Below are 23,701 nucleotides of genomic sequence, written 5' to 3' on the forward strand. Positions count from 1 at the left end.
TAGTATTGCATCATATCAGACTACAAGGATTCCTTAGAGTAACAAAACTTTCACGTCAGAATAATTAATGTTCTAATGCGTTTCGTGAAGGGTGTCATGTTCCAGCCATAATAAAAAAATAAGTTGAATTTGCGCGAAAACTACTTCAAGAGGATAACCGACTGAAGTAGAATTTCATTCGTGCTTACCTAATTGTTAATATTTCGCAATTAAGAATATTTTCCGTATTTAAAAAGGATTTGTGAGTTGTATATATATATATATATATGTACAATTGAATGCACCGGCGGAGCGTCAAATACTACAAGAAGAAGCAATAAATGTTGTTGAAGCAAGTAAGAAAATTGCGTTCGGCTGTTGTCGACTCTTTCACACACACCCACCACCTTTATCCTTTATTTAAAAAGGAATATTATAAATTTTCAATCTTTATAATATTAAATGGGTGTGGCAGATTTTCCCACACTTTATAATGTGTACGTGGAAATTTTCGTCCTATTGTAGTATATGAGTAATTAGCAAATAACCCAGGAAGCATAGGTCTCATTTTACCTAGTATTACAAGTGGGCTTTATCCGATGTGGCCCAATCTTAATACCGTTGGTATACCGTTGGATTTTCGATAAAAATTAGTTTTCACTACCAGGAGAATCTTGCCACAGACATAACAGAGACCGGTGAACGGGCTTGTGTGCTTTGGCAAAATTCACATACCGCCACACTCACATCATTGACAAAAAAAACATGACGGATGATGGAAATCATGCGCCAAGTTTATCCCATTTCTTCTAAAAAAATCACATCGCCGCTGACTTTCTAAAAGATAATAAAGACTTCTAAATTGTATACAAACCTATTGTCATTAACAATGTTTATTAATAGCGGCTAATATAGATAATACTACTAAAGCGTGATAATACACGTACACATCAAACCAGAGTTTATATAGGGAAGGAACGACATTGTTGGTACGTCCGCTCCGAAGTCCAGACTTGACATATGTTGACCTCTTCTTGTCCTCGAGAATCAAAATAAGGAACGTGAACAAGAGCTTACGAACGACGAACCATCAGCTGAAACGCACAACAACGTATATCTAAGGTATTTGCTAAAAATGGAAAAAATGTTATAAAATATTAGTTTGGGGAAAAAGAAATACATTATTTTTTCGGTAGATGGCTGCACTGATAGATTTCTCGTAAAGTATCGATCAAACAATTTCCGATACTGTACATTTACATACTGTACATTTCGCAGTAAAAAAAATTCTTTTGCTGTTTTTTGTTTGGTGCATTCAGTTGTGAGTTAAAGCGTGGTAAAAATGGAAGTGAATAAAGGGAAAATTCGGTACATTTTACAGTTTTTCTTTCACAAAGGCGAAAATGCAAGCCAGGCGGCTAAAATTGTGAATGGTGTTTATGGTTCCGATACTGTAACAGCCAATTATGTGCAATTTTGGCTTCGTAGATTCCGTTCAGGAATTTTTGATGTTAAAGATGCACCTCGCACAGGTAGGCCGGTCGTCGAAAATGTCGATAAAATCGGAGAAATGATCGAAGTTGACCAGCATGTTAGCAGTCGTAACATCACCCAGGAACTAAAAATCGACCATAAAACAGTTTTAAACCATTTACACAAAGCTGGATTCAAAAAGAAGCTCGATGTTTGGGTGCCACACCAATTAACAGAAAAAAACATGATGGATCGAATTTCCATCTGCGAAGCCTTGGCCAAACGGAATCAGATAGACCCATTTATTAAACGGATGGTGACTGGAGATAAGAAATGGATCACATACGATAACCCTGCGCGAAAACAATCGTGGTCAAAGAGCGGTGAAGCACCTCAAACGGCCAGGAAGGTTTTGCTATGCATTTAGTGGAACTGGAAGGGAATTATTTATTATGAGTTGCTTCCATATGGCCAAACGCTAAATTCTGATCTCTACTGTCAACAACTGGACCGTTTGAAGATAGCGATTGACCAGAAACGGCCAGAACTGGCCAACAGGAGAGGTGTCGTGTTCCACCAGGACAACGCTAGGCCACACACACCTACAGTGACTCGCCAGAAACTTCGGGAGCTTGGTTGGGAAGTTTTAATGCATCCGCCATACAGTCCGGACTTGGCACCAAGCGATTATCGTCTTTTTCTTGCATTGCAAAATTTCTTTAATGATAAAAAATTGGAATCTAGGGAGGATTGTGAAAATCGACTACTAGAGTTTTTTGCAAATAGAGACCAGGAGTTCTATGAAAGAGACATTTTGAAGTTACCTTTAAAATGGCAACAAATCGTACAACAAAACGGTGCATATTTGACCCAAATCGGACAATCCGAAGCATGTTAAATAAAGTCCTGAAAATCATATAAAAATAATGGATTTCTTTTTCCCCAAACTAATATTACAAAACTATTAAAAAATTTCTGAAGGTAGAGTGAATTTACTAAATTACGTCCAAGCTAAAAATAACGAAAAACTTCATGATAATAAATAAATGTACGTAGTGCATCAAAAACTTGTAGGATTGTCCTCATCTATTATGCTTCAGTTTATTCGTGTCGTTGTGTTCTGGTATGTTGATTTTAATCCGTGTTTATGTTACTATTCTACTTTGGCTCGTTTTAAAATAGCACAGTTTCTGTTGCCATTTTCCTTTATTTTCTTTTAATACAATGTTTCTCTCAATATTTAGTATAGTGAAACGATTTCCTTGGATATAATTTTTTTATTCCAATATAATTTTCAGTATTGAATAATCAGAAAATTGAAATTTAACACTCACGGAAAAAGTAAAAAACAAAAGCATATTTAACAAAATTACACAATTATGAAGTAGAATACGCTACTATATTAACAGTTAAGTAATTGTGTGATGTAGTAGAGAAACGACAATACATTAACCACTGTAATACTCCCGAAGTTTTTTATGAATCCTTCCGACCATCCCAAAAAATCAAAAAAAAAAAAAAAACATAAGAGAAAAATAAAAAATTGAAAACAATTGACATTATCCTCAGTTATTTCCACATCTTTTCAAGTGAGTGGTTATTTCACAAATTACCAAATAATAGACAACCATAAGGCATAATGGCCCCGGGGCCGCCAGATGAAAACTCAAAAAGATTTCATCTATTAGCGGACGTATCCCTTCAAAGAAAAAAAAAAATTAAAAATTCCGACTTTCCGGTGTTGCCAACCAGTTACATCATTGGTATTGACAAAAAATATGTTCTGATTTCTTTAACTGATGTTACCATAACAATTTCACAAATCAGCCCTTTCGCTATGAAAAAAGCACTAGATAGTATTACAATATATATAGACTCTATTTCGATTCTACGCGATGGGAATTTACTTGTCCTCGCTGGGGACCCGAGCGCAACCGAAAACCTAATAAAATCGAAATCATTAGCTAACTTATGTGCTATTTTCGTTAAACTATATGACAAACTGAATTTGGTTAAAGGCGTAGTTTATGCCCCATGCTTAAAGCATGTGTCGGAAGATGAAATTGTTCGCGAAATGGGCAGTCAAGGCGTGATTGAAGTCTTTAAATTCACAAAATTAAATGACCCGCGCTCCTACAGGAAGGATTTTTCTGACCTTTGACCGTATCGGCTACCGCCATCTGTTGATGTAGCTTGGTATAAATGTAAAGTAGAACTCTACATTCCAAATCCTATGCCTATGCCTATCCTTTGCCATAGGGCAAAAAGATGCATCAGTGCTCCATCTGTACGCGTAGCTTCTCCTTAAATTGCAATGACCAACACTCGGCGTTAGACAAACAATGCCCATGTTTTATACAAATGCGTGAAATTTTAAAAATCAAAACAGAAAATTACTGTAGTATGGACTTAGCGCGACGCAAGTATCGGGAAATTAATTCATTTGGAATCCAAACCATTAACAAAAGTAATACCTAAACTGCTGTCACCTCGAAATCGAGCCTAATAGGCCTTCCACTCCAACTCCGTCCAATGAAAAACCTGTTCTACCATCAACCAAAAATTATATTGCGAAACCAGTTCCATTACCCTCAAAAGATAATATTGAAAAAATCAAAACAACAGCAAATATTGAAAAAATTAAAACCACAACACGTATGCCAAAATCTAATAAACTAAATCCTCCAGAATCACCAGTTCTCAACTCTAGTCAACAAATTACAAGCTGTAATGAATCCAATCTTTCATCCCTCAATCAACCTTCAATTTCAAATTATTCACGCAAAATGCAACTTAACCTGCTTTCCATTCCGTTTCCATGTCACTACAATTAAATAAAGTTTTTAAAATTTTGCAATGGAACATTAAGGGACTTCTTAATAATTTCAATGAACTCCGTACACTCGTAAGTGATTTTAATCCAGCCTTTATATCGTTTCAAGAGACCCATTGTTGAAGCTCTTTTAATCCTATTCTACCCAAATCATATACTGTATACTGCACGAATGCTGATCAAAATTTATATTCCAAACAAGGAATTGGTGTTTCTATAAAATCAAGTATACCTCAAAAACGCATAGCTTTAAGCTCAAACATATAAGCCGTAGCGATACAGGCCAAATTCCTCCTAGATAAAGTGGATTGGATCAACTACTCCAAACAGGTGGAGTCATTTTTGAATTCAAAGAGATTTAACGGGAACTGCAACCATGATGCTGCTATTATGTCTAAAGCGATCCGCACGGCTGCTCATCTCTCTATTCCGCAATCCAACAGCGTTTTCAAACGAGCTAGGCTTCCTTGGAACAGCACGCTTTCGTTTTTGAGGAAAAATGACATGAATCTATGGCACCGCTCTAAGAGATGTCTTGATCATGATCACTTGTTATTATACAAAAAGGCCAATGCTCTATTCCGAATGGAATTACCAAAATCAAAGGCACATAGTTTCGAACTTTTTTCGAAAAGAATTCACGGAAGTACATTAATGAAAGTTGTCTAGAACAACATCAACAGAGTCAATGGGATTTCAAATTTGAACGAAATTTCTGCCATCTGCACTCCCAATGGAACTTTAACTGACGCACATGATATTTCTAATTACTTTGGACGAATGTGGTGCGACTACTCCTCTAACAGCAACTTTTCCAGTGCTTTCATCGAAAATAAGAGGATTCCAATTGCTCTTTCAAATTGTATTGACATATGTGCTACCTTCCTGGAGAATTGCATATCTACCTTAGAACTTGAAATTTGTCTCTCCAAATCAAAGGGGAAGACACCTGGTCTAGACTGCATCTCCTACCAAATGATCAGTGCACTGTCTAATTCAAGTAAAAAAGAAATTGCTGGACCTATATAATACGGTATATTTGAGTGGCCATATACCCTACATGTGGAAACTAGCAGCAGTTGCTCCAATTCCAAAGTCTAAAAATGTCTCTATTGCATCGGTTTATCGCCCAATCTCTCTTATATCTTGCCTCTCAAAGGTTCTGGAAAAGTTTACGGCATCCTGATTACCTTGGTTTCTTGAGTCGAAGAACCTGAGGTTCTTCAAGCGAGGTATAGGGTGCATCGACGCTCTGTTACATATTGATTATTATAATTCCGCAAGGATCTTCTCTTTCCGTCACGCTTTTCCAGATCGCCTTCAATGAAATTAGTGAAATTGTTTGGGTACCGCGAATCGAACATTGTCTCTACGCGGACGATGTATACATTTTTAAAAAAGGAAAAGATAACGCGAAGGCAATCAACATCCTCGAATCTATTGGACGAGAGATCTCCGCTTGGGCAAACTCGTCAGGCGCTAAAATTTCCATACAAAAGTTAAAATAAATGCCAATTTTTCGAAAGCAGATATGCGTTGCAGAAAATCTACTGATTTGTGACTTACCAGTACTAAACGTCCAGACGCTCCATATTCTGGAACTCATGTTTTCCAAATATATCGTTGGAAAACACACTGTCTTCGATTATAAAATTCCATTATAACAAAAGTGAATTTCATACAGTACGTGGCTTGGGACAGCCATGCGCACATTAACACTATTGCTTATCTTACCAAAATGCTTGTTTGAAGTAAGATTGACTATGCTTTGATAATTTATGGCAATAGCTGCAAATCTAATATCAACATCCCTAAACTGGTCTATCACAAAGCCGTCAATGCAAGTTGTTATGCTTTTCGGACGACGCCCGTAAATAATATTATAATTGAACTTTATGAACCACCTTTAGAAAATAGACTTTATGAGTTAAAAGCTAAAATAGTCCCCAAGCTTCTTAATTCAAACAAATGTATTCTCGGTTATGACGTGAGAAAGAATATTTTTGCGAAGAAAATTCCAAAGTCACCAACTGCAATTGACAATTGTTTGTGCATCGCAAAGGAATTGAAAATTTCCCGCTCTTTTGGTGTTAAACCTCCCTGGATTTTGAAAGACTGCTCTTTTGACATCTCACTGTCTATGCGCAAGAAAGAAGATACTCCAAATTACGTCTTCAGGAATCTTATAGCTGAAAAAAACCCAAGTATTGGACTCCTGGTCTGCCTCCTGCTTGTGCGGTGGTAGATGCTACAGGACGGGTTCTTCTCAACCACATATTTCACGAAAGTACTTCAACTTTCATAACCGAAGCCAGAACTATCCTTCACGTTGCCAACCTTGCCCATAAAAACAAACTCAAAATCGTCATTGTAACCGACAGTTTGTCTGTATTACAAGCTGTTCGGAATCTTTGGACTTCGAGATGGAGCACCATCAACAAATTAAGGAATATAATTACTACACCCGACGGAAAAATTAAAATGTTATGGGTACCAAGTCACATCGGTTTACTGGGAAATGAGCAGGCTGATCGAGCGGCAAAGTATGCTGCTTCTGCTCCTCTAATTATGGATGATGTCATGGAAAAGTTGGATCTTCAAAGATACATTGGAAGAGAAGTTAAAGAGAAAATTGCAGAAGGAAATTTACAATACCATCATCAACACTACTCTTGCATTAACCCTCAATTAACTCCACCTTTATTCCCCACAAATGTTGAGAAAACCAAGATCCAAATCTTTTCGATAATTTGCCTTGGCCAAACAATTGCAACTCACGAATGGATCTTAAAGAAATCGTCCTCCTCTTTTCACAATCTCTTTTCCTTGGTTAGAAGTTTTGCATTTGAAGCGACTAATCCTATGGACATTCTAAAATGTGCTACAGAACAGAATATCAATACAATATATTACTTCATTAAAACTACTAGGCTCAATATCTAATGCACTTTTATAAATTACAGCCGATGGCCTGCGTGGCTAGTGTTCTATGTATTTTTCTTCTAGTCTAAGAATTTAACTCCACCTTTATATCCAACAAACGTTGAGAAAACCAAGATCCAAACATTCTCGAGATTTCGCCTTTGTCATACAATTGCAACTCACCAATGGATCCTGAAGAAGTCTTCTTCCCCAATCTGCTGTTGTGGGCAAACTCTTACTATAAAGCACATTCTCTGCGATTGCCTCAACTTTTCCTCGGCTAGAACGATTGGAACGATTAACCCTTTGAACATTCTACAATCAGCTTCAGAACAGAATATCAATTCAATATATTACTTTTTTAATACTACTAAGCTCACTATCTAACATCCAATTATTTAAATTAGAGCCGATAGCCTGTGTTGCTAGTGCTCAATGTCTTTTTTTAGTCTAAGAATTCATTTTATTAGTCTAAAATTAAAATAATAATAATAACTTCCTCGTGTCAAGCAAAAAGGCGTTCATGTGCCCATTTCACTAAACAATTTAGGCGTGTTTCATGCAAATCCATCTGTGAACTTTTTTATTGTTACGTAACTGCGAAAGAATTCGTTTTGACAGGGCAAGGAACACCGAAGCAAGGAAGGATGCAAACATCGGCGGGATATCTTATGACCAGTACCTTTTGGCATAATCTTCACCGATTGTCTTAAGAAAAATAGAACGATATGTATATTACTTGGCTTTATTCGCTCGGTTGCATAAAAAAGTCAAGAAGACACGAGCGCATGTGAAAAAAAGTCCTTTTTCTCATATGAAAACGAACAATTCAAGATAAGGGCTAGTTTGCGCAATCAACGTTTTTTGCGTTAGCTGGTTGAAAACTATAAGGAAGTAAAAATTGTGGCAATATAAAATAATGGTTGCCCAGAAGCATTCCTGTAAAAGATAACTTATATTTTACACAGACACCATTTATTAAGAAATTGGGCTCACCTCACCCCCATTCTTATAGGGGGCTGATATCTTCCGCACGGTTTTTTATTCTTACACATACAGACGGTTCAAGTCACAACAATGAATTTCGTTAGCACATTATCGACTCATATTTATGTATTTTCGAAGCATGTTAATAGAATGCACATATTCCAATAATTTACGCCTATATGTTTATTTCTATATCGCTTTACACACATATGCGTAATAGTAGTTAGTAATAGTAGTAGGTAACTTTTTCTTTTTAGTGATTAATCTTTTTAGCTTAGTAGGATAAGTAATTTTCTTAGTTATTATTTGCTTTAAACTTATTTATTCACTTAATAACAACTCTCTGTCTATGTCCTGGCCGTTGCCAATGCCCCACCTGTTCGTTCAGCGTATTATAATTTATTTCATTTTTAGTTAATTTCTCCCGCGATGTTACATGTCCGATGGATACCATAAGCCTGTCCTTTCTACGCTAACATAAGCTTACTAATACGCTAATACACCTCAGATAATGCAGTTATATTAGTTAATGTGTTTTTTTAGTTCAAATATATGTAGTTAGTAAGGCCCTATTTTTTTGATAAAGCACGTTTAGATCGCAGTGAAACACAATTTTATTTTTCAGACAAACCGGGAAAGCGGATGTTTACTGACTGCAAGTTTCCTTAGGAGTATCAACTTTTATACCACTGCACTTTATGTAAAAGGAGCGAATGAAGTCCAAGTGTCGTGAAACTTGAGTTTCCGGAAGGAATTAATGTACCTGTGTTGTAGAGGTTCAATTTATAAATGTTGATAGTGCTTAATATAACATTTGATTGTTTGTATATGCCATAATTTGATATGTTTGCAACAGACGTATCGCGAGGTGCTTTAGATGGACAGCTACGTTTTTCAGCAGTCATAAAAGAAAAGTTAATGATTCTTCAGATGCTGAAAGTACATTAATTGAATTATTTTAAAAAAAGGTGAGAAGCTAAATCTTTTTGCGTGTAGATAATTTGTGAAAGCCAGCCTAGTTTTGTTTACGTCGGACACTTCCGAGAGTATACCTTAGTCAAATTATATGACCAATCGACGACATGAACCGCTTTTAATGACACTTTAATGTATAAACGGTCTATCTGATAAAGAGTGCAAGAATATATTACCGAAAACATGGAACTCATGCATTAATGTTTATATAAATAAATACAAAAATTAAAAGTTAAGATATATAAACTGTAAGAGCCGCGAACAAACCTTGGGTAGGGTGTCTGTCGGTCTGTGTCAACCGCAAGTAACGCAATAACGGCATGCCGTTAGACAAAATCGTGTAATTTTGTGGTACGGTTTATAAATCGCATGATCTTGCGGGATATGATTGTTTTATTCTTTTCTTTTTTCCTTTTTTCATTAAAGCAGGCAAAATCGTATGATTTTGCGGTATTCCTTTTTTTGCTCTTACAAGAACAGGCAAAATCATGTGATTTTGCGGTATTCCCTTTTTTCTTTTGCTTTTGCAAGACCAAGCAAAATCGCATGATCTTGCGGGATTTTGGCTTGCTTTTGCGAGAGTAGCGGCAAGCCGCTATAGAGAGCAACAGAAAGAACAAGAGAGAAATTGAGCAGGAATGAGAGGTCTGTCTGTATTTTGTTTTCGAAGATAGAGGAGATGTCTTTTGGAAGTTCGTGTGTGAAGATGGTAAAATCGCGCTTGAAGCTGACATTTTTGCAAAATAGTGACTAGTAATAATGTAAAAAGAAATTGTTAACTAGAACTATATAAAAGAAATACAAGTCGGTGGGACTAAAATAATTGTTAAATGTTGAAAAAGGTTTTGCTTACATCAAGTGAAAGAACAAAAAAGTAATGAAATCAGCAAAGCTGCTATTTTATTTGGTAAATTTCCAAATATATAATACAAAAAAATGCATGTACGAATGAGTGTACACAAATTATGCAAAGAAATTGTGCTTTTGCTAGGAAAAAATAAGTAAAATGTCAATGAAAATCCATAATGAAGTCAACAATGCTGCTATTTTTGATAAATTTCCATATGTACAATATAAAAAAATGCAAGTACGAATAAATGTACACAAATTATGCAAAGAAATTGTGTTTTTGCTAGAAAAAAAAAAGTAAAATGTCAATGTTTAAGAAATCCGTAATGAAAGCAATAATGCTGCTATTTATTTATTTATTTTTTTTTTTTGATAATTCCCATATATACAATATAAAATGCATGTACGAATGAGTGTGTGCAAATCATGTAAAGAAACTGTGTATTCGATAGAAAAAAATAAGCAAAATGGCAAAGAAAATATTTCAGAAAAATCCAAAATTCTTATAAACTAGAAGCGCCATAAAGAGAAAAAAAAAAAAATAATAAGTAAAATGACAAAAAAATACTGAAGAAAAATCCATGTGAATCAGGCAAAATTATGGAAATTTGGTATAAAACAAACTTTTTAGTACAATAGCTTTCGCGGAACTAGTAAACATCAAGGAGAATGTAAATAAGCTAAAATAATGGAAATTTTGTATTAAATAAACTTCTTGTTACAATAAAAATAAAAAAAAAAAGGCAGAAATCTAAAATGAATGGAGTTATTATTTTTGTTTGCCTTGGAGTAAAAATTAAACGAGTAGAACGAAATGAGCTCAATTGACAAGCACAACGATAACAACAACAGCAGCAGTAATGTGACATTTATCAGTGATCGTCAGTAAAATTCGTGATAGAAATTCATCGAAACCAACGTTTTGGATTACACTAAGAAGCAACATAACAAAGTAAAGAGGAGGAGGAAAAGGGGCGAATAAGAGCGAGAGACTGTAAGGAGGAGGAACCGCCGATGTAGCAGCTACCGCAGCAGACACCACACCGACACCAATTGCACCAGGTATTGTAAGTCATCTAGTTCTTTTAGTTCCTTTTTTTTGTTGTCCCCGATGTGTGGCTGAGTGCGAACTGCCACCGCTGTGGCTGAGGTGAAGGGGGTGTGCGCATGACGGCACTGTAGGGAGGACTCCAGACGGTCACCAACGGACTCAATACTGACCTACAGACGATAGACTGGACAAGGGACAGGGTAATGGGGTGATGCGATTCTTGCTACATGGAATCGACCTTTTGTCCTTTTTATGTTTTTTTTATTATCGGAACAAGGTGTGGCGGGTGAGAGGACAGGAGAGGAAGGAAAGAGTCTCACGAAATTGTTCTACCGCAAACACACTCCTTCGTTACATAATTGGCGCCCAACGTGGGGCCCACACAACTACAAGGTGTATAAAAAATTTTTCCTAACTTTTTGATTAACGTTGGCCGCCTTCGTTACAATACTTGGCGTCCAACGCAATTCGACCTATTACAAAAATTTTTTTTTTTTATTGATTGGCAAGTTGGTCGCTCAATAATTGGCGCCCAACGCAAAGTAACCTAGTATAAATTTTTTCTAGTTTTTTGATAAACGGTGGTCGCACATAATTGGTGCCCAACGATAAGCTACCCATTATAATAATTTTTAAATTAATTAAAGAAAAAAAAAAGGGAAATTTTTTCCTTTTATTGATTACCATATATTATTGAAACCCATATTATAAAAAAAAAAAAAAAATCTCCCTTGTTTTGATTAACGTTGGCCGCCTTTGTTACAATAAAATGGCGCCCAACGAAGTGAAACCTATTATAGGAATTTTTCCCCTTTTTTGATAAGCGTTGGTCGCTGTTACACTTACAATAATAATGGCGCCCAACGAAAAGCAACCTAGCATAAAAATTTGTTTTCTTTTTATTGATTGACACGTTGGCCGCCTTCGTTACAATAAAGTGGCGCCCAACGTTAACTAACCGATTATACGTATATATATATAATCTTGTTATAATGATTTTTAGTATAACAATCAATGATACATACATGCGTGTGTAGGTATATTTTTATATGCATACATTTTCAAAATGTGATACCTTTGATATAGTACAATTTTACATACATATATATACATTTACGCGATCTACGTTTACAGCGAATGTAGTGTAAGAAAAGTAGTCACTTGTTTAGCTAGCTAGCCAGCGTCCCTTTCAGTACAAACTAGAAAGAGAAAAAAAAAGAAAGAAAAAAAGGGGGGGTTCGCCAAACTGTTATCGCAGTTCTGTCGCTCCGGCGTGGATCTGTTGGGCAGGGCGGCAATAAAAAGGGGGGGTCGCCAAACTGTTATCGCAGTTCTGTCGCTCCGGCGTGGATTTGTTGGGCACGGCGGCAATGAAAAAGGGGGTTCGCCAAACTGTTATCGCAGTTCTTTCGCTCCGGCGTGGATCTGTTGGGCAGGGCGGCAATAAAAGGAGGGTGTTCTTGAGCAGTACGCCCACCAAATCGTGCATTTAAAACACAATAGGGGTCGACTGTTCAGGAGATGGGAGAAGTCATTTGTTGTGGGGTCCATGAAAAGTAATTGGGCCCCCCCCCCCCCCGCCAACCTCATGTGCACACCCACGCCGTGCTCAGCTACAACACGGGAGTTAAGAGATACGATATAAAAGAAGCAAATATATATAAATATAAATAATAGTGTATAATCTTTCATTCGAAATAGTCAGAAAGCATAGCGTCTGAAGAAAGATTTAATTGAAATTTAAAGATTTGGAAAACTATATGCATTGAGTCACTTATATATATGTAAAGAAAAAAAAGGAGAAATATTGTTAAGCATTGATTGAAAACAAAAAAATATAAAAGCAAAAGAAACAACTGCATAATAGAATAAGTTACAGAAAATTTCTAATAACGAATGTTGTAACCGCTTTGCTTGGTTTGATTCTACCTTGTCTTGGCGCTCTGTTGATTTCATCGGTTATTTTGCTTTTGTTCCTTTTGTCGAGTACCCGAAGTTACGACTACGTGACCGGTTTGTTGTGTTAAGAAGGGGGAGTAGATTGGTCGTTCTAGGGTATCGTCTTCGGGAAGTCTGTTCAGAGATTTACGGTTTTACCTGTTTCACGAGAGCAGTAGGGTTGAAAAACGGGGCAATCGGGGGGTCTAACCTGGTATGAACCCAAACTTCAATCCAGCCCACGCTTCGCAAACGGTAGACGAGTCCCTGGCGACACGGTTGGATCCGGTATTCCAGCGATTTCAGCTCGAAGGAAACTATACCACCGTAGAGTATCCTGAAGATAGCAGTGAAGCATCACTTTTTAACAGCCTCAGCAAAAAGCTGAACCATCTTCTCAAAATGTCAGACGACGACACGCCAAACATCGCTCACAACGTCAGTGGCAATATCGCAGATAATGGTCGCAGCGGTCACCGCCAGCCAGGCCCAGCAGGAGAGACAGCTAGCCCTGACCTAGAACTAGCAAGCATGCTGAAGCAGCAACACGAAATGCTCCTAAGCTGTATCCAAGAAATTAGCAATCTAAAGCAAGAGAAGTCCGCAGCAACGCAGCGAACCCAACTACGAGACAGCGAAGGGACGCAAAATTTTCTAATGGCAGCATCGACTTCAACACCACAACAGCAAATGCCACCCCAGACTGTAGCGCATCCTAGTGGTAGTTACCAGCACGATCATCAGGCAGGCCAACAGCGGACCAGCGATGAAAACGCCCGGAGGCGAAACATAGATCTCAATCGCTGGCACGTTAAATTCGACGGCTCCGGTAAGAGTCTCACGGTCGAGAGCTTTGTGTTCCGAGTGGAACGGCTCAGACAGCAGCAACAGATAAGCTATGAGGAGTTATTTGCCGAGTTTCACTGTCTAGTGACCGGTCAAGCCAGCAAATGGTATTGGCAGCTGCTGGAAGATCGAGAGGGAGACTTCACGTTCGATTATTTTGCGTTGAAAGCCGAGCTCCTCAATCAATTCAAGACCGCATATTCGGATTACGAATTGATAAGAGAAATCATGGAACGAAAGCAGCAGCAAGCGGAGAGTTTCGAGGATTACTATGCGGAGATACACGACCTAACATTCCGCTTACGCAGAAAGATCCCCGAGATGATAAAAATAATGAAGTGAAATGTTAAGCCCAGTCTGGCAACACTTATCTTTGCCACCAAGGTAGAAAGCGTTGGCGAGTTCAAGGCCGAATGTAAGAGGGCAGAAAAACTGTTGAAAGAAAGTAGAAGCAGGTCGAAACATGTAACTGAGATTGATCAAGAAGGGGAAAATAGTGACGGAGTTCACCGCGAAGCAGTTGAAGATCTAGTGCCGCGGCATGGTCCAAGCAGCGACAGGCAACGCGGAAACAGCGGGGCTGTGAAATACGACAAGAGATGGGTTAGCACAGGCAATACAAATAAGCATCCGAACGAGCGGCATCATCTGCAACCAACAACGTCGCGTGGAGGCCAGCCAAAGCAAGAGGCAACAGCAGCAATGGTAACACCCCAGCATTATACCACCACACCAGCACCAGCTGTGAGGGCAGCGCAGAGCATTGCCTTCTGCCAGTCACCGTTCCATCTGATGATATGCTATGTGTGCGGTATGCCGGGAGATTTTTTTCTAAGAAATCCAGCGGAAGGCAGTAGTGGAAATCAATGCAGGTGTCCCTTCCACAACATGCTCTGTTTCGCATGCTGCAAGAATGAGAGCTACTGCGCTTTACCCGCATCGGAAAACACCAGGCTGGCGAATCAAGCCGTGAACCCCTGCCAGACGAGACATCACCCGGAACAACAACAAAAACAACACCAACCACAGCAGTGACCATATTAACGCGAGCAACAACAACAACAACAACAATAGCAACAACAGCAACAAAAACAACACCAACCGCAGCAGTGACAATATTAAAGCGAGCGGCAACAGGCGCAACAACAACACCAACAACGGGTCAAGACACCACCGCGCACAGAAGCTTAGCACAGAGGATCGCGGACTACCAGCAGAAGCGACACGAGATATTTAGCGCAGAGATTTTTAGAAGGCGAGCGCTCACTAGGACACAAAGAAAAATTCTGATCTTACGCCAAAGGAGGAAGGCATACAGGATGTTTCAACAGAAGGAGATCTCAGCGATTGTTTCCCTAGAGCACGATGACAGGATGTTTGCTCGGACCAAGGTCGACAACACCGAAGTAATCGCTCTTCTGGACACAGGAGCTAGCGTTAGTTGTTGTGGGGCCGGAACAACAAGATTCCTTGAGAATCGAAGACACCAAGTCATTAAGCTACGGAATCAACACGTCAAAACAGCAGACGGAAAGAAGACATCGGTAACGGGGCTCATTACCTTACCCGTCGGGTGAGAAGGGGAAAGTAAGAGTATCGAATTCTACATAGTAGCAGAATTGCAGCAGCAATTTTATTTCGGCATCGACTTCTGGAAGGCTTTTGGCTTATCTGTCGCCACCAAAGCAGACACTATTAATTCTCCGAGTAAATGCCAAGTTTTAGACGCTATAAGCCAAGGAAACGATAACTGCAAGAGCTACCGAAACTCATCACTTCAACTGACTGATGTAAAGCAAAACTCTCTAGGTGAAGGTAAGGAAACATTTCCACACAACACACGCGAAAAATTCAGCGGATCTATTGAAATCACCTCGTCAACGTCACCTTTACGTAATCGGCGTCAATAACAGCAGCAGATTCAGCTCAACAACGCTCAAACGACAATAACAGTAGTAAGTCACCATAACCAGCTATTGCCTTCTTCAACAGCTTTTAGCGACAGTGCTAGTCATGTTAATCAAAACGAACTGGCGAAACGTACACGCATCGACAAAAATTTAAGTAGTCAACACAGTACACGGAGATCTTCAATGCCTCATCCACCTGCAGCGACTGTAACAACAAATCAACATCTTCATCAATCACAGAAACAGCAGCAACTGGAACACTCGACACCAAATCATCGTTCACATCAGCACCATCGCCATAGCGTACAGAATCAGCAACAATTGCCTTCAGCCAAACAGCCTGCCGGTAACATTACTACAGACCGTAATTTCGGCACAGATGCCACAGCAACTGCAACAGCTCAGCATAGTAAATGTTGTTTTCAACCTGCTCCGCAAGCGTACACAAACCAGACTCCAGCAAATCTAGCATCAAGCGGCCGCTCAACGATGATAAACAGTGAATTCGAATTCTCTACCAACACGGGTGGTAGAAGTAGTAATGATGGCAGCAGTAGTCGAACACCTTTCGACTTGGCCACGGAAGCGTTAAGAGATTCACGACCCATAGATCGTGAGAGGTTGCTAAACTTGTTGCAAACAATTGCAAATGAAAATCAACAATATCGGATGCAAAATCAATTACTCAAAGGGTTGCTCGACATACGGAATGAACAGATTAGGCAGCTTAGTTACGAGGTGCAAGTTCGATGACACCAGCTAGAAGACAGGGCGGAAGCTAGGAGTATAACAAGCCAAAGATATTCTCTTCTCTAAAACCTCTTGAGTATACACCATTGACGCATGGCCAATGCCCGGCTAATTCAGTCGGTAGAGCTTGAGACTCTTAAACTCAGGGCGTGGGTCGAAGCCACACGTTGGTCCGTAGTAGTCGGTCGGGGAGGAGTATAATCGGTCTGTCCGCGTACTATTTGACGTACACATTCCATATCGCAGGCGATATCGTTGGGTCCGAGCTGTAACGGCCGCGAACAAACCTTGGGTAGGGTGTCTGTCGGTCTGTGTCAACCGCAAGTAATGCAATAACGGCATGCCGTTAGACAAAATCGTGTGATTTTGTGGTATGGTTTATAAATCGCATGATCTTGCGGGATATGATTGTTTTATTCTTTTCTTTTTTCCTTTTTCCATTAAAGCAGGCAAAATCGTATGATTTTGCGGTATTCCTTTTTTTGCTCTTACAAGAACAGGCGAAATTATGTGATTTTGCGGTATTCCCTTTTTTCTTTTGCTTTTGCAAGAACAAGCAAAATCGCATGATCTTGCGGGATTTTGGCTTGCTTTTGCGAGAGTAGCGTCAAGCCGCTATAGAGAGCAACAGAAAGAACAAGAGAGAAATTGAGTAGGAATGAGAGGTCTGTCTGTATTTTGTTTTCGAAGATAGAGGAGATGTCTTTTGGAAGTTCGTGTGTGAAGATGGTAAAATCGCGCTTGAAGCTGACAGTTTTGCAAAATAGTGACTAGTAATAATGTAAAAAGAAATTGTTAACTAGAACTGCATGTACGAATGAGTGTACACAAATTATGCAAAGAAATTGTGCTTTTGCTAGGAAAAAATAAGTAAAATGTCAATGAAAATCCATAATGAAGTCAACAATGCTGCTATTTTTGATAAATTTCCATATGTACAATATAAAAAAATGCAAATACGAATAAGTGTACACAATTTATGCAAAGAAATTGTGCTTTTGCTAGAAAAAAATAAGTAAAATGTCAATGTTTAAGAAATCCGTAATGAAAGCAATAATGCTGCTATTTATTTATTTATTTTTTTTTTTTTGATAATTCCCATATATACAATATAAAATGCATGTACGAATGAGTGTGTGCAAATCATGTAAAGAAACTGTGTATTCGATAGAAAAAAATAAGCAAAATGGCAAAGAAAATATTTCAGAAAAATCCAAAATTCTTATAAACTAGAAGCGCCATAAAGAGAAAAAAAAAAATAATAATAAGTAAAATGACAAAAAATACTGAAGAAAAATCCATGTGAATCAGGCAAAATTATGGAAATTTGGTATAAAACAAACTTTTTAGTACAATAGCTTTCGCGGAACTAGTAAACATCAAGGAGAATGTAAATAAGCTAAAATAATGGAAATTTTGTATTAAATAAACTTCTTGTTACAATAAAAATAAAAAAAAAGGCAGAAATCTAAAGTGAATGGAGTTATTATTTTTGTTTCCCTTGGAGTAAAAATTAAACGAGTAGAACGAAATGAGCTCAATTGGCAAGCACAACGATAACAACAACAGCAGCAGTAATGTGACATTTATCAGTGATCGTCAGTAAAATTCGTGATAGAAATTCATCGAAACCAACGTTTTGGATTACACTAAGAAGCAACATAACAAAGTAAAGAGGAGGAGGAAAAGGGGCGAATAAGAGCGAGAGACTGTAAGGAGGAGGAACCGCCGATGTAGCAGCTACCGCAGCAGACACCACACCGACACCAATTGCACCAGGTATTGTAAGTCATCTAGTTCTTTTAGTTCCTTTTTTTTGTTGTCCCCGATGTGTGGCTGAGTGCGAACTGCCACCGCTGTGGCTGAGGTGAAGGGGGTGTGCGCATGACGGCACTGTAGGGAGGACTCCAGACGGTCACCAACGGACTCAATACTGACCTACAGACGATAGACTGGACAAGGGACAGGGTAATGGGGTGATGCGATTCTTGCTACATGGAATCGACCTTTTGTCCTTTTTATTATTGGAACAAGGTGTGGCGGGTGAGAGGACAGGAGAGGAAGGAAAGAGTCTCACGAAATTGCTCTACCGCAAACACACGCCTTCGTTACAAAACATAAATATTACCTCAAGAATACAACATTTGAATATATTTTTTCAGTTTTACAATATTGTTCCTGTTGAAAATATAGGACGAGGTGCGTTCACAAATAAATTTTGAGCAGAAGACGTACGATCTTGATACTAAAGAGTTAGAGAGAAGAAGTTAGTAAGCTTTTGTTGTTTTTTTTACGAAATAGCTGTCTTGTTATAAAATAGTTAATTCCAGGTTTTAATGTATATTATGTAAGAGTTTGGTTTCTGTACCACTTTATTTATATTTTAATTGAACATTGACTTAAGTATAAATAATGTATGTTTTAGGCTTTTTTTTGCAAACGATAAGGGCGCAAATACGTAGCCAGGTACTAAACGATGCTGCCTTCGTTTAGAAGCATCGCCAGACATAGCATATCCATATTCTCCTATATTAGCTCTTGTTGTTGTTAGTGTTCTTGTTACTCTTGTCGGAGTTGTTGATGTAGTCGCTATTGGCATTATTGCTATTAGTGCAATTGTGCTTGCAATTACTACTGGCAAGGTGACTGTTTTTATTATTTTTATACCCATTACCAAAGGATGAGGTGTATCATTCATTTTGTCAAAACATGTGCAACGTCCAGGGATCATCAGAGACTCCACAAAATATATATATTCTTCATCAGCGTCAAACCCTAAAACGATTTAAGCATGTCCCTGTGTCCGTCTGCATAATGTCTGATGTAAGCATTCTCCTATCCGCAAAAATGAAGCCATAACCTTCAAATTTGCAAAAATGGTGGGAACTCTTGCATTTCTTGCGAGATCGTATTGAAAATGGGACAAATCGGTTGAAGGACACGCCCACAGTACGACGTATACCGAGAACACCTCTCTTTTTTAAAAGGAATGAAAAATTGGTTTTTGCTCATTACTCAAAAACTATAGTAAGTAAATGTACAAAAACTGGAACGCATATTTTATGGAACATACTGCAGAAATTGTGCACGAAAATAGAAAAAATTGAAAATGCCTGCCCAATATTATAGTGTATCAAAATTTAATTATTATTTCAACTTTATAACACGCAGAAACAAGCTTCAAAAACCCCAGAAAGTATAAAAATTCTTGGCCTGTTTAAAATCTTCAATGGACTTAACCAGTGGCAGTGTGATTGCATATCGTTGTTATGCATCCACTTTGATGTGTGACAGAATTATGCAAATTCACCATAATTCTTTTGCATAAACAAAAACGAGAATTATGTCACACTTCAACCGGCTGAGAATTTCATTTCGTAATACACGGCGTTCTAATGAAGATAAACTATAACAATTATTATTTGCTTATGCTACCATTAAGGTACCTGTAAAATTTAGCGTAAATAGCTATACCAAAAGTTAATAAATTAAATTGTCATAAAGCAATTCATATAGCGTTTCATTCGCTAAAAACATAAAAAGGCGTTCCATCCGCCCAATATTTTATATAGGGACTGTTTCTAGCCGATTTTAGTATTGGCACTAAAAGAAGCAGATTGATTTTGCGAACTGAAGCCGAGCAGCATAGGAAAGTATTCTGGTCACATGTATGGAAAGATTCATAGGGAATCTTTCCAACACTGAACAGGAATACACGTTATAGCATTAATTAAGTAAAGTATAGAATCTATAACATTACGTTCTCCAACAACCAACTAAATTCATTGCACAGTTCCAACTGTTCGTCTGTCTAATTGACTGTTTGCGTAAATTTTTAATATATGTGTAAACATTCTCCTGTTAGCGAAATATCGCCTACAAATTTGAAAAAGAATTCGGAATTTACCTAAACTTTTCAAAGGCGCCTACAACGTCCACATATCTACACGAAAAAAACTTTTATTTTTAAAATGGAAGAAATCAACGGAATCAAGAATTTTGTTCTGTTACTTCTTTTGTCTTATTTTGGGGTGATGAGTATAAAAGATTCGTTCCCGACCGAATTTCATTTTCTTACTTGTTGATTTTGGAATTGTTTGTTTATTGTGCTTTGCTGGTTATGAAGGTATAATTATTGGCGGGGTAGTGTGCAGTTGTGTGACGCTTGCAAAACTAACTTCTATTCTCTTTCACTTCTATTGGTTATCATTTCGTCGCTCGCTATTTATTTCGAGAAAATAAAGGGAAAATAAGAAGCAAGTTTGACGTTTGTTTATTCACAAATGAAAGCAAAATTGTATAAAAGTTTTAATAAAATGAAATAAGGTGAAATAATAAGCTTGAGAAACATTGTGTCTTACGTGACGATGAGTAGATGTAGGCTCCATATGACGGCTGTTCAATATAGGCTGATTTACTAATATCAGAGACGACTAAATAAATTGATGATTCAACATTTTGCTCAAATTTAAACTAGGTGATTATTACGGATTTCTTGTATTTCAGTTATGATTAACAAAACTAATACTGTTAATTAGCTGACATTTGAAAGCTTGCTCTTTAATTTTCGTTAATTGCATGGGCACATACTCCGTTTATAATATCTTTATATGGCATTTTTTGACACGTTTGCAATTTATGTTTTTAAGTGAAAATTCTCTATGGTATGCATATAGGTGTATATGTCCAAAAAAAACCACACCTTTTTGCATTGGGCGACTTCAATTTGCCTCAAGTCACTTGGTGTAACACTGATAATTCTGGCTGTTTGGTTCCTACTTCAACGTCTGATAGGGCTGTTGTGTTCTTTGGGTCAATATAATCGTACCCCTAATTGTAATGGTAGACTGCTTTATCTCTGCTTTGCCAATTTTCCCGAGATTTACGTCAATCGTTGTCCACCTTTTAGTTTACCTGAGGATCCTTATCATCCATCAATATGCATTTCCTTTCATCATATGAATGATGGTTTGTTGAATTGCCTTAATGTGCCAAATCAAACTTTTTTAAAATAATTATTATGATTTTCATAAAATCAATATTGTGTTACTAAAACATCGTCTTTCACATATGAAGCTAGATTTCTCAATGGGAAGTATTGAAAGCTTATTGCCATCGTTCTACAATACATTAAATCTAGCTATTGCTGCATCTGTTCCGATCAAGTATTGTCGACCTCGAAGCAGATGTGACCCGTGGTTTAATAAGACAATTAAATATCACAACAATAAAAAAAACTCGCTATTCAAAAAATATTCGAAAAGTGGCTCTGCGCTCGACTAAGTCGCTTATTCGATGGCGAGGCAGATACCTTCAGTTCATTAAATCCTCTCTGTTTGCTAATCCTAAATTCTTCTTTAAATTTGTTAACTCTAAAAGAAAAATTTCCACATATTCCTCTCATGCTTCTTTTAATGGCTCTGATTCCTCGGATGATTTTGAAATCTCAAATCTATTTGCTGAGTATTTCCGACGTAACTTTTCGATTGCTAATTTCGATTTATCAGCAAACTACCCATATCCTATAACTAACTCGGTTTCAATACCTAACTTGGTTATTTCGGAAGATGACGTTTTTAAAGGGTTGAGTTCTCTAAAATACAGTTGTTCGCCTGGACCTGATGGAATTCCATCATGTGTACTTAAATCTTGCGCTGTCGAGTTATGTGGTGTGATCTCAAAGATTTTTAACATGTCCTTGTATTTAGGTGTTTTCCCTTCATGTTGGAAGAGTAGTTTTCTTATTCCTATCCACAAGAGTAGAAGTAGACAATTTGTTGAGAACTACAGAGGCATAGCCAAGTTGAGTGTCTTGCCCAAGTTGTTCGAGCGTATTGTGAGTCAGCATTTGGCCTTTGCCATTAATTCGTATATTTCTCCACACCAGCGCGGCTTTCGGAAAGGGCGATCTACAGTCACCAATTTGTTAGAGTTTACCTGTCATGTTTTCAAGGCTTTTTCTAGTGGCTCTCGCACAGATGTGATATACACTGATTTAAGCAAAGCGTTTGATATGGTTAACCATAACTTGCTTATCTTTAAACTCCAATCCTCTGGCTTCCCTTTCTATTTAGTGAAATGGATTAGTTCTTATCTGCACAACAGATCCTTCAGGGTTTTGTTTAATTTCATCACCTCGGATGAATTCCCCGTTACATCTGGCGTACCTCAAGGAGGTCACTTAGATCCCATTTTATTTAGTTTATACATTAACGATCTCCCATCGGTGGTTAATTGCAGCCAGATATTAATGTATGCTGATGATGTGAAACTGCTTTTGTCTTTCTCTGTTGAATCGCAATTACATCAGCTTCAAGGTGATTTGGATAATTTGGTTGCATGGTGTTCTTTGAATCTGCTGAAACTAAATCTGAGTAAATGTAAGAAGCTTTCATTCTCAAGAAGAAAGTCATTCATTACTCAGTATTTCATAGATTCGCATAAGTTGGAGGAAGTCGATTCGATCACAGATTTAGACGTTCTATTTGACCATAGGTTACGTTTTAAATTGCATATTGAGCTCGTGTTAAGCAAAGCTAGGTCCGCGCTTGGTTTTCTAAAAAGGTGGTCCAAAGAGCTTGAAGATCCCTACATTACGAAAAGGCTGTACATGTGTTTAGTTAGACCTATACTTGAGTATGCCTCAGTTGTGTGGTCTCCTTCATATAGGTGCTACGTAGATTCAATCGAATCTGTTCAAAAGCAATTCTTGCTGTTTGCCCGTAGAAATTTGGGTTGGGATCCGGTTGCCTCTCTTCCTCCGTATGAAAATAGGTTGCTTCTGCTGTCCCTACCGTCTCTTGAGAAACGTAGATTTGTTCTTGGCGTTTCCTTTCTAATTAAAGTAATAAGTGGTGCCATTGACTCGCCTTCATTACTTGGTGAAATAAGCTTTAGTGTCCCTAAACGCTTTTCCAGGCACTTTATCTTGGTTAAGCTTAGTCAGTGTAAGTTTAATTATGAGCTGTTCAATCCGCTCAGAGTCGTTTGCAAGAACCTAAATGACGTCTACCACTTATTCTCGTTATCGGACTCTTTAAAGTCCATTAAAGCAACATTGCTTAATACGCGCGATTTACCTATGTCGTACTAAACTAGCTTTTATCCCTAAAAATTCATTACGATTCGAAAATGAATTATTGTTAATTATTATCGGTTGCCAGGCTTATGCATGTTTGCGATGGTTTA

Source organism: Glossina fuscipes, unplaced genomic scaffold (assembly GCF_014805625.2).
Source record: "Glossina fuscipes isolate IAEA_lab_2018 unplaced genomic scaffold, Yale_Gfus_2 61245, whole genome shotgun sequence".
Taxonomy (NCBI): Eukaryota; Metazoa; Arthropoda; class Insecta; order Diptera; family Glossinidae; genus Glossina; species Glossina fuscipes.